Below are 13,087 nucleotides of genomic sequence, written 5' to 3' on the forward strand. Positions count from 1 at the left end.
AAGTAGGTATTACTTTTGTCTTCATTTTGTAGAGCAGTACACTAAGATATAAGGAAGGTTTAATAACTTAGCCAAAGATACACAGCTAATAAGAAGCAGCTGTAGATTGAACAGTTTCCAGATCCTTTGCCCTTAATCATAGGAAATCATTATCTTAAAACTTATCACCATAATTAAACAATAAGCATTCTGGTTCTTTATTCTGTGTGACATAGCTTTTGGTTATTCCCCATCAAATTATTTTCTTCTAGTCCATGAGTTAACTCATTTATTTGTGAAAATGCTTAAATAGTGGAAATGGATCTTCATTGAGGATATTGGGACCAAGGCAATCAGAAAACAAATAAAATGCATCCATTATAAATACATTATCAGTGTTTGATATTAATATTTTGCCAGAAAATTCAGCGAGATGGGTTAATTTCAGTATCTGAGAAAAGGGCACTTAGCTATCAGAGACCTCTAAGCATAACTAGATCTTCAGCTGTCCTGCATTGACAAAGGTAACTAGAGCCATTTTATATTGCAAAGGACGTTGAACAGAAAGTCAGAAAGTCTGCGTTTTCTTCCCAGGTCTGCTACCATGATCTTGAGCATGTCACATAAACGCTTCCCTCTGTTTGCTCATCTCTAATCTGGGGATAACCCAGTCCAGGAGTATCCATTCAGACTACCTCTCTGTGTTCTTGTGAGTATCAACATAAAGAGTGGTCCTTTGAAAACAGTGGCAACCTCTTTAGTTAAAAATAAAATAAAAAAAACAAACAAAACCTAAACTAAATCTCAGGATACACAGAGATAAGGTCAATTTCAGAACCAGAATAACTTGTTTTGATTTCTATTCAAATGGTATGGTCCACGGTCTGTCTCAGTTGGGTCTAATTCATATAAATACTCTTAAGAACACTGATCATATTATTCAAGAAGGAGCATCTTTATGAAAACAGAATGTTATCAACCCCTTACGGCTTCTCCTCAGTGAAGGAGAAAGATATGTGGTCACAGATGGCTTGAGTGACTTTTAGAAGTGGAGGGATAAGTTAACAGATATAAAAATAGATGTTTCTGGTCACCTTTGTGGTTTCAGAAAGCTTTTACACACATCTCATCACTGTATGTAGCGTAAGTGGCTAATTGAATGCCTGCTCATATTCAAATTTTTAGTCTTTACCTTAGCATCAAGCCAGAGTAGGTGCTCCATGCATATCTATTGTCATTAATGATGGTTGGTTCCTTTAGTCAGAATTTTTATATAATTTCACTTTCACAAATAATTTCCTCATGTTTTAATAGTATGTAAAATGTTTTTCTCCCACTTCAGTGATTTTAAAAATAATTTTAAAGCCCACTCACTTGACCTGTGGAGTTTAAACTTAAGAATTTCTTCCTACAGATTTCGTTATTGGGCTTTTGTTGACAGAAGATTAGTAGAGTTTTTATGCTTGGGGAACTTCATTTCAAATGCATTTAATTACAAGAAAATGACTTTTGGTTCATCTCGATGCTAAGTGTGCTTGGGAAACCAGGGAAACTGATAGAGGAGGAGGAGGTAAGATGCAAACTCTGTCACACAGTGGCACCTTGGGAAATCAAGCTAAGATAAAATTAGAAAATGCACAGAGTCTGTGTGAGCACCATGGGTTTGTAACCCTTGATCTGAGAGGCTGCTTCAAGTTGGAAAAATAGAGTTTCCATAAGGACTTCTAAAATCAAAGAGAAAGAAGAGAAATTATAAGCATATTTTATCACCCTTATTTCTATAACAATTTAAAGAATCCTCTTCCTCTAGAAATTCTCTCAGTTAGCATTTTTTATATTTTGGCAACTTGTCAGATTTTCCAGTGTTTCATGGTTGGGATGTGGGGAAAAAGAGGCCCAGAGTAAATAGAATCATGTACAAGAAGGAGTGCTAAGTTACAGGTATGGAGAAAGTAACGTGGAGACATAGAGGACACAAAATTAATTCTTGCTAGAGAGATCAGAGAAGTTTTCATGAAGAGGATATCTGAGCGGAGCATGGAATGGTTGGCGGAAATTTTACAGGTTGAGATGGTTCTGAATCAGCTGTGTGTGAAGCAGGAATGTGTCTAGAACATCATAGCCATAAATGCAATTGGACTAATAGCCTAAATTTTTTGTCTCATCTTCTCTCTACATCATTTATTTAGTTACATTTCAAGTTTTCTAACAGGAGATGGAATCTGTGTTCTTGCAGCTTATTTTTGGGTTTGGCCATATAACTTACTTTGGCTGATTGTTAGCAGATGTCACATAAAAAGGGCTTGAAAAAGTATGTGTCTGTTTCTGGAGCAAGTAAGAGAGATGTTCTTTGCCAATGTCTGTTTCAATTAATTACATTTTGGTTTTATATTTGTCTGTCCATTCTTGTGTCTGGTGGGTTTGAGTTTTCAGTAGGCTTGAGGTGTATGAATAAAAATCAGTATATTAATTAACTCATTCACAGATTGTAAGCACCTACCTAGGTCAAGGCACTATTCTAGGTGCTATGGACACAGCAATGAGCAAAGCAAAGTCCCCATCTTCACGATTTTACAATGATGGGAAACTTGCCTTAGAGTGGTTATTGTCTTGTTAGGGAGAGAAGAAAAACCATATTTGAAACAACCAAAGACACAAATGAATGCAAAGGATCCAGGAATCTGTGTTCTCTTGCTGTCTGCAGCCTTTATTTTTTTCATCTATAAATTTAATCATATGGAATAGAGCAGCGCTGCTCAAACTTTAACATGCATACAAATCAGTAGTAGGTCTTGGATAGAGCACCAGATTCTACGTTTTTAACAAGCTCCCAGGTGATGGCCATGCCTGAGATGGGATGACTTATTAGGGTTTTTCAAGTTTTTGTTTTAAATGTAGCAAAAAAGTTATAATTGCAAAATTAAATTCATGCAACAGATCCACACTCTTCACATTTCTGTCACAGACTGTTAGAGGTTTACAAACTTATTTTCAAGATTCTAAGAGTTATTAAAATATATGTCTCATTATTGATGATGATCTAACCAAAACCAAAAAGTATTACTTGATGACTACCTTATAATCAAATATTGTCAGGTGTTATCAATGCCCATGTTTCCTATGACCCCAAGACTTATATCTAAATCCTAGACTTTTCCAATAGCCTTCATGCCTCAGCTTTTGCCCACATTGATCTATTTTCATAGGAAGAGGCCTGAAGTACCCTCACAAAATATAACTCAGAGCCTGTTGTTGCTCTGCTCATAACTCTCCAAGGTCTTCCCATTTCACTTTCTGCTACCTACAGAACAACCACATCAACTCATCTCCCTTATCTCTTTCTCTTCATCCACCACTACTGTCCCCCTGCTCACATTATGATAGCGTTTTCCTCCTGTAACTCAAGCAATGTAACTCCTCTTCCTCTTCCCCACAGCACTCTCTCTCTTTCCTCCTTTGGATCCTGGCTCAAAGATCACCTTTTCAACGAGGCCTCCCCTGACCACCCTATGTAGAGTTACAGCTACCCTTCCCCAACTCTCCTTATGCCTCATCACTGCTTTGTTTTCCTTCAAGGCAGTCATCATCTTATAATATACCACACTTTTTTTTGAGTTTAGTGTTCAATATCTGTTTAGTGTTATCTTAATAGAAAGTAAGCCTTACAAAAGCTAGAATTTTAGTCTGTTTTTTTCTGCTCAGTTCTAAAAATATTGCTTCACATATAGTAGTTTTTCAAAAAAGTATATGTATTTTATGTGTATATATACACATATATGTATGCATGCATATATATTACATAAATGAATATGTAAATGACCACTTTCTAAAACAAAACAACAACAATAAAAATTATTCGACTTGAGGCCAAAATATGCCACTGGTCTCCATATTTTTTACATATATTTAAATTTTTGGTATTGCCTTAATGTTCTTTAGTATTTTTGCTCCTTTGTGCATCAGTAAATAGGAATCCTTAAGAAAGGATTCTGATAATCTTACAGCCATATCTGTGACCTGCTACCAAAACAGCCTTACTGGATTCCACTTTGACATATTCTTTTTTTTCTGAATTGGTTATCAAATACTTTTGGAGAGAGCTAAATCGTTTAACATTTTAAATTCTTTCTCAGGCCATTTTTTCTTTTCTCTTGTTTTAAAACTTTCCACCTTCTGTGGAGCTGGCAATTAATCATCTCAGGTTTGCTGGCAGGAGACTGACTATTTGGCTCCTTGGTAGAATATACCTTATGTTTCTCTCTTATTCTTCCCCACTGCTATGGGATTTTTTTTTTCCTTTTTTCTTCCACATGTATATGTTCCTTTAAAGAAAGAAGAGATTGTTTTAAGTCATTGGAGCTAGCCAAAGTGGGAGGAATCAGCTTCTGGTGCCTTCTCCTAGCCAGAGACTAGGTTAGCTTGTTAAAATTTTCATTTAAGGAAAATGATGCCTCCTATTTGTTTCCACCACTCAGTGTGTAGGTGGGTGGGGCAGAGGGGTTAACTAGAGAAGAATTGTTTTCAGCACAAATCTTGTTCCCAGAACAAACGTTATCAGGAAACTGTTTCTCCTTAAGTCAGCAAAGAATTTCTAATGTAGTTTCCAAAACTAATTGACTTGATGAGATCTGATTATTTTTCAAGATGTGCCAAACTTCAAGTCCTTACCATCTGCTCAGCCAATTGGTAGCAAGTAAAAATGCAGTTGTGAAGATGAATACTAATACTGATTAATTAACCTCCAGGCAAGTGTCTTGAGACCTTATGACTCCTTCCTATTCTTAGATCTAAAACCATAGCCCTTTTGTGCATGATTGTCATCAGAGAGTTGAAATTCTTCACTCTTTCCTTCTCCAAAGAGGGCCTAAGAGAGTTGCAATGGAAAGACTAATTTAAGCTTAATATTCCTACCAGATTTACTGGAAGAACCCAGAAAATAATTTAATTTCACATAGTTCTATAATTAGAATGATAGGAAAATCCTTTTTATTCCACAAAGAATTGGCATCTCTTGCCTTCATCTCTTTGTTTATCAGAACTAAAATTGTGTAACAGAAAGAACTGAAGATGTGATGAAAATACATTGACCCCCTCAATATCAAGTGTATTTAGTTATTAATTTATTTATTTACTTATTGCCTGGAGAATAGGAAACAAATCGTCAGCTATGTACCATGGTGACCAAATCTCTGGGTGATTTGATAAGGGACAGAGATATTTCATTTGCTCCTGTTTTGTAAAATAGGTCAGCTCAGTGAGGTTGCTTATCTAAAGTTTTGTCACAGCAGGGTGGAATGTCTCAGCACATGTTCATTGCTCCCTATATTGAGACATATTTCTCCTTAATCTCCTACACCTTTTATTTACCAAGCTTACTGTAACTTTTGGTTCTGATTATGTTTCTCGTGGGTTGGTAATTTCTATGTATGTATTTCTTTTCCATCTAACGTCGTGGAAACCAGGTTTGTACCACCTTGTAAATTCAATTCACTCACAAGATGGTAAATATTTCTTGAATTGAAACTCACTCAGGATTTGTCACATAGATTAATTTTCACAGTTACTTTTCTGAGAATTCCTGAAACCATAGAATAGCCATGTTATAAGACACCCTATATAATTTAGTTCAACAAATGTTGAGGAATTTGTACTTCAGATCGTTTATGTAAGTACTTGCTACAAGTCATGTAACTACTTAGTTATTTAAGATAGCATGAAAGGCAACTTTCGGGATCATTGTTTTGGGAAGAGAGTTGAACTTGCCTTTGAAGCTGAATTCAGTGTTCTCACTTTGATTGGAAATTGAAGATATGAGTTACTTTTTAGATTATCACAAGAAAAATGGCAGTCTTTAGAAAACATGGTACTTAAAACAATTGCCTTTGTTTCTCGAGGGTGGGACAGAATTTTTGTGTGTAGATACTAAACTGTTAAAAAAAGGAAACTTTTCAATTTATAATTTAATAATGGAAGTCATCAAAACTTTATAATATCAGTGCTAAATTTCTACAACATAATTTCTTATTCTAATGCATTCATCATGAAATATCACATCAATACTGTCTCCAGATGTTTAAGCAGCTAAGTTAAGGAAGCCATTAAGTAAGCTTCTATTTTGGTTCAGTCTCACATTAGATGACTCAAGATAGACCATAAGCACCTGGAGAAGAGGAGCAGATGTAAAATATTTTTTTGTCTCCAAGGTCCCAGCACAGTTGAATGGGACTATTACTTAGGATTCATGTGGAAGATTCCTTTATCTCGTCATGGAGAGAAGCATTGGGAAACTTAAATATTATTTTAATGGGTATTCTTATTACTTGTTAATATTATTTCCACAAAATCAAATGAACTTCTCCTTAAAACATTTTGTTGATCAACTATAAAGTGCATTAATACAGAAATGGTTTGATGATGGTATATAGTAGAATATTGTTACTAAGTGTAAAATAGCTCTTTCACCATTAGTTTGGAAAGCTCAGTGGAAAAGATACAATATTGCAAAACAATAGAATATAATCTCATTAACGAAAAGATTTCTCACTTGCTAAAGTGCCTAATTCAGATAGCAGAGTAAACGCTATAGGACAAAAATAGCAAGCTTTTCTGAAGTAGACCCACTGAACTCTTAGTAGAGTGTAGAGGAACGCCATGGGATGGTATAGAAAGAGTGAAAGTTAACATTTTCTTTTTAAATCCGTGTCATTGAAAATGAAGAAGAATGTATGAATTGGCTAAGTAATTAAAATTTTTTTAACATCCTTTGAATCTTATAATTACTCTCTTCTTCCCTTGCTACTCCTCCTCAGTAATTTAGATTATTGTCATCTCTTACCTGATCTATCGCAATGTTTTCCACATGGCTGCCCAGCCTCCATGTGCTCTCTTTTCAGATATATCCTCTACAGTGCTTTTCTCATTGTGTTTCTTCCACCTGGATTGCTTTACCAGGCCTCCCGTTCCTAGCATGGAACCCATTTCCTTTGGCAACTGTGAAACTGATGCTCATCTTTTATGATCCCATTCAAATGTGTCTCTCATACCTCCCCTACCCACAGCGCAAAATCCAACCCTTCAATCTACTTTTGTTGCACTTTGTACACATCTTCATTACAGCATATACTCAAGTTGAGTCATTTATCTTTGTCTATCAAGCTAAAACATGAGCTTTTTAGGGAGAAGGAATCATGATTTATTCATCTTTTGATGCCTAGCACTTAAATGAGATTAGTACTTATCAATATTTGCTGGCTGGCTGGACAGACAGGTAGATGAATGAATGAATGAATGAAAGATTGCTGGCCAGCTTTTGCTTAACAAGAGAGTGACTATATTGGCTTTGGGGCACATTATGAGAAATGAGATCAAACTATCTCGATCCTTATCTGTAAGTAAATTATGACATGTAATACAAATTACAAAATACAAAGCAAAGAGCTTATCTAGCTTTAGAAGACTGATCTAATGTCTTCATATTAAAGACATTATGACAAGAACTGGAAACCCAGGGCTGTGGTTGCTTGCTTAGGAGATCCTTATTATTTATATGCTTGTTAATTTTTTGATAAACAAAGAATGTATATTGCAACTGAAGAGGGTAAAAGTATTTAGACATTTCAGAAGTTATATGAAATTGGGAAAGGATTATGTATTTTGCCAAATTATAACATTTTGGATTTTGAAAGGGCTTAGTAAGTCATCTAGTCCAATTCTCACACATTAATTATAAAGTCAGCATTGCATAATAGCTAAGCACATTGACTCTGGTTCAATTCTCAGCTCTACCATTAAACATCTGAGTGACACTGGGAAAGTTATTTTATTTTGCTGCATCTCAGGTCTTTTTTTAATCTATAAAATTATGCTGTTAATAGAACTTGGCTCATTGGCTATTGTGAGGATCATGATGTGTTTCAAATTTTTATTACTTATGAGCAAACAGGTGTTTAAAAAAGTTTAGTGAATTGTTCAAAATAATACAATAAGTTAGTGTCTCAGGTAGGAGCACTACTTAGGTAATCATTTCCTGAGTTTTTGTCCAGTGGTATTTTAGTATAGATACTTGTGATTTTCCTTCTATCTCTTATTATTGCAGTCATAGAACTTCATTTTTGAGCTAAGGAACCATAAGTTGCTGTTAAAAAGTAGTTTTACAGATAAGATACAATTGGATTTCCAAAATTTCATTTCTTATTGGTGATTTGTTGTCTGTCATTTTATAGGTATAAGAAAAAAACACTATGAACAACCAAATAACAAATGCCAGGAATAAAGCACTTTGGTATTACTGCTTCAAGCAGAACCCACATTAGGATGAATTTTGTTTTATGAATCTTATTTCTGAGAATTTTTTATTAACAATGCTTTCACCCTTAGTTTCTTGAATATATCAGTTATAACAGAATCGCTCTCTTTCAACACACAGACACACACACACACACACACACATACACAGGGAATTCCAAGATGTTTGTGTCCAAAATTTTAAATATTATATACAAAACAAATTCTTACTCCATGAAGACCACATCAAATACAATGGAAACAAAGAAGCCAGCTTGAAGAGCACTGAAATATTTAATGAGCCCACCTTTCTTCCAACCAAGCTGTATGAGAATCTCTTAAAATAAATTTAAAACAATTCATATGGTAAGAAATCAAAACCCCCAAATCATCCAGGCCAAGTGTAAAATCTCCAAATATGTGGTATTCTTATTTGTTTCAAAGGATATTAATCTTAATTTGAATAAATTGAGTTAGCAGGTAAATTAAACTCATTGATTGGAATCTGAATATTTCTGAGTTTCTATCAGCTTAGTTTCTGTTGGAGGAACAGGTATAGCTTGTTTTAAAAGTTCTACATATGAAATAGCATTTGAATATTGTTATTTGTGTTACAATCAAAAGGCATAGAATTTAGAGTAGTTCCAAGTGAATGTACATAAGACATATTGGTAACTTTCCTTGGAAGAGCTTCAAGCCTTCATAGTACAGTGTTTTTAAACTGTAGAATTAGAATTGGAATTAAAAGACTGAGCTGGGCTCAAACACATGCCTGTCATGGAATAGCTATATGAACTCAAACATGTCTCAATTTCATTTCTCATCTAAATAGTGAAGGAAAGTACATGAGACTTACATACCCAGTAGATTTGTTATGAGAATTAAGAAATAAGTTCTTTAAGGAGTGACATCAGCAACATGGTGGACTGAGCTCCTCCTTTTATCTCTCCCTCTCAGAACTACAACTAAATGGACATCCCTTGGCCAATGGAGGATACCCCCAAGCACAAAAAGATGCCTGAGAGACCCATACAGCTATACATCTGAAGATGGATGGACTGGCTCCCTGGGAAGTCATGGAGATATGTGAGCACTCCTCTACCCTTCCCCAGCAGCCCTGTGCACATTCCTAAATGCTTTCCTGGCTGGCAAGAGTGCCCATAATACAACTGCAGCCCCAAAAGTGGGAACGTGCATTGGCACGACTGTGGGAAGGGGCAAGGGCAGCCCTGGACCTGCACGTGAATGCTTTCCCATTCATTGTGAGCACACACTATACCCACACAACTTCTAGCAGATGGAGTGGGATCAGAAACACAACCCTTGCTTCCTCCCAGCAGTAGTAGGTAGACTCTGTGACCTGATACTACCACAAATGTGCTGTAGTAGGTAGAATCTGTGACCTGATACTACCACAAATGTGCTGGCAAAAGATAAGTTCATCAAACACCATGAGAGAGTACAGCAACAATTCGGAGCAGAAGGAAAATGATAAATCTCCAAAAACAAACCTTGAAGTCACAGAAATTTACAATCTAAATGACAGAGAATTCAAGTTAGCTGTCATAAAGAACCTTAGCAAGTTACAAGAAAACTCAGAAAGACAGTTCAATGAGCTCAGGAATAAAATTAGCAAGAAGAAGGAATACTTCACCAAAGAGATTGAAATTATAAAAAGGAAACCAAGCAGAAATTCTGGATATGAAGAACACAATTAAGGAGATAAAAAATAATTTAGACTCCTTAAAAAATAGAGCTGACATTAGAGAGGAAAGAATTAGTGATTTAGAGAATAGAAATCCAGAAATGCTTCAGGTGAAGGAAAGAGAACTTAGATTTTTTTAAAAAATGAAGGATTTCTTTGAGAAATATCTGACAATTAGGAAAAGTAACATAAGGATCATAGGTATTCTAGAGGGAGAAGAAAAGGAGAAAGGACCAGACAGATTTTCAAAGAAATAATAGCTGAGAATTCCCCAAACCTGGAGAAGCAACTGGACTTACAAATACGTGAAGCCAACAGAACTCCTAATTACATCAATGCTAAAAGATCTGCTCCAAGGCATATAATAGTAAAACTGGCAAAAGTAAACGACAAAGAAAAAATATTAAGGGCAGCAAGGCAGAAGAAAATAACCTACAAAGGAACTCCCATCAGGCTTTCAGTGGATTTCTTGGCAGAAACCTTACAGGCTAAAAGAGAATGGAATGGTATATTCAAAATACTGAAAGATAAAAACTTTTAGTCAAGAATATTCTATCCAGCAAAACTATCCTTCAGATGTGATGGAGAAATAAATGCTTTCCCAGATAAACCAAAACTGAAGGAGTTCATTACCACTAGACCTCCCCTACAAGAAATGATTAAGGAAGCCCACATACATAAAACAAAAAGGCAAAGGTTACAAAGCTTTGAGCAAGGAGACAAACAGACAAAATCAGAAAAGTGTAGCTTTCTTTCAGAACAGGGTAGCAAATACTTAATTATAACTTAAAAGATAAAGAAAGAAAAGCATCAAAGATAACTATAAACACTTCAACTTAGTCACAACACAAAACAGGATACTTTGTGACAGTAGTAACTCAGAAGGGGAAGAGGGAAGGCTTGGAAACTGAATAGGTTAGCAGGGATAAGAGGCTACAGAAAATGGACTATCTCACCTATGAGATCTTTTCTACAAACCTCACAGTAACCACTAAACAAAAAGTCACAGCAGAGCCACAATTCATAGAAAAAGAGAAAACCTCCACAGAAAACTACCAAAATGTAATGGTAGTCAGAAATACAAAGGAAGAAAGACAATGGGAATATAGATCAATTGGAAAACAAGAGATAAAATGGCAGTATTAAGGCCCCATATATCAACAATCATTCTAAGTATAAACAGATTGAATTCTCCAATCAAAAGAAACAGAATAGCTGGATGGGAAAAAAAGACCCAATAATATGCTGCCTCCAGGAAACACATCACAGCTCTAAAGACAATCCTACATTCAGAGTGAAGAGATGGAAGATGATACTGCAAGTAAATGGCAAACAAAAGAAAGCAGATGTTGCCATACTTCTATCACACAAAGCAGACTACAAGATTAAAAAGACAAGGAGAGACAAAGAGAAGCAGTATATAATGTTAAAAGGGACTTTCCATCAAGAAGACTTAACATTTATAAATGCACTTGACACAGGAGCAGCAAAGTATGTAAAGCAACAGTAAACAGACCTGAAGGGAGAAATTAACAGCAGCACAATAATAGTAGGGGACCTCAATACCCCACTTACAATGATGGATAGATCATCTAGACGGAAAGTCAACAAGGAAATAGTGAATTTAAGTGAAACACTTGATCAGATGGCCTTAATATATAGACAGAGTGTATTCCATCCAAAAACGGAAGAATACACATTCTTCTCAAGTGCATACAGCACATTCTCAAAGATAGACTATATGTTGGAAAACAAGTCAAGCCTCAATAAATTTCAAAAGATTGAAATCATATCAAGCATCTTTTCCAACCATAATGCTACGAAACTAGAGATCAGCTACTAGAGAAAGGCTGGGAAAGTCACAAATATGTGGAGACTAAACCACCTGCTACTGAACAACCACTGTACCAATGAAGAAATCAAAGGAGAAATTAAAAAATACCTGGAGACAAATGAAAATGAAAATATAACATACCAACTCTTGTAGGATGCAGCAAAAGCAATTGTAAGAGGGAGATTCATAGCAATACAGGCCCACCTCATTAAATAAGAAAAATATCAAATAGGTAATGTTAAACAACACCTAACAGAACTATAAAAAGAAGAACAAATAAAGCCCAAAGTCAGGAGAAGGATGGAAATCATAAAAATCAGAGCAGAAATAAATGAAATAGAGCCTTAAAAAAAACAGTAGAAAAGATCAATGAAAGTAAGAGCTGGTTCTTTGAGATGATAAACAAAACTGACAAACTCTTAGGCAGACTCGCTAAGAAAAGAGAGAGAAGTCTCAAATAAATAAAATTAGAAATGAAAGAGGAGAAATTACAATGGGTATGACAGAAATACAAAGGATTATAAAATAACACTATGAAAAACTATATGCCCATGTACTGGATAACCTGGAAGAAATGGATAAATTCTTAGACTCATACAACCTCCAAAAACTGAACCAAGAAGAAATAGAGATTCTGAATAAACAAAACATGAGTAAAGAGATTGAAACAATATTCAAAAACCTCCAAAAAACAAAAGTCCAGGGCCATATGGCTTCTCTGGAGAATTCTACCAAATATTCAAAGAAGATATATTACCTATCCTTCTCAAAATATTCCAAAAATCTGAATAAGATTGAATGCTTTGTAACTCGTTCTATGAGGCCAACATTACCCTGATACCAAAACCAGGCAAGGACAGCACAAAGAAGGAAAGCTACATGCCAATATTGCTGATGAACATACATGTAACAATCCTCAACAACATATTGGCAAACTGAATACAGCAATACATTAAAAAGATCATGTACCATGATTAAATGGGATTTAACCAGGGATGCAGGGGTGGTTCAACACCTTCATATCAATCAATGTGATATGCCATATTAACGAAATGAAGAATAAAAACCACATGATCATCTCAATAGATGCAGAGAAAGCATTTGACAAGATCCAACATCTGTTTATGATAAACACTCTCAATAAAATGTGTATAGAAGGTAAGTACCTCAATATAGTAAAGGCCGTATATGACCAACCAACAGCCAACATCATACTTAATGGGGAAAAGCTGAAAGCCATCCCTCTGAGAGCAGGAATAAGACAAGGGTGCCCACTCCCAGCACTC

Source organism: Equus quagga, chromosome 5 (genome assembly GCF_021613505.1).
Source record: "Equus quagga isolate Etosha38 chromosome 5, UCLA_HA_Equagga_1.0, whole genome shotgun sequence".
Taxonomy (NCBI): Eukaryota; Metazoa; Chordata; class Mammalia; order Perissodactyla; family Equidae; genus Equus; species Equus quagga.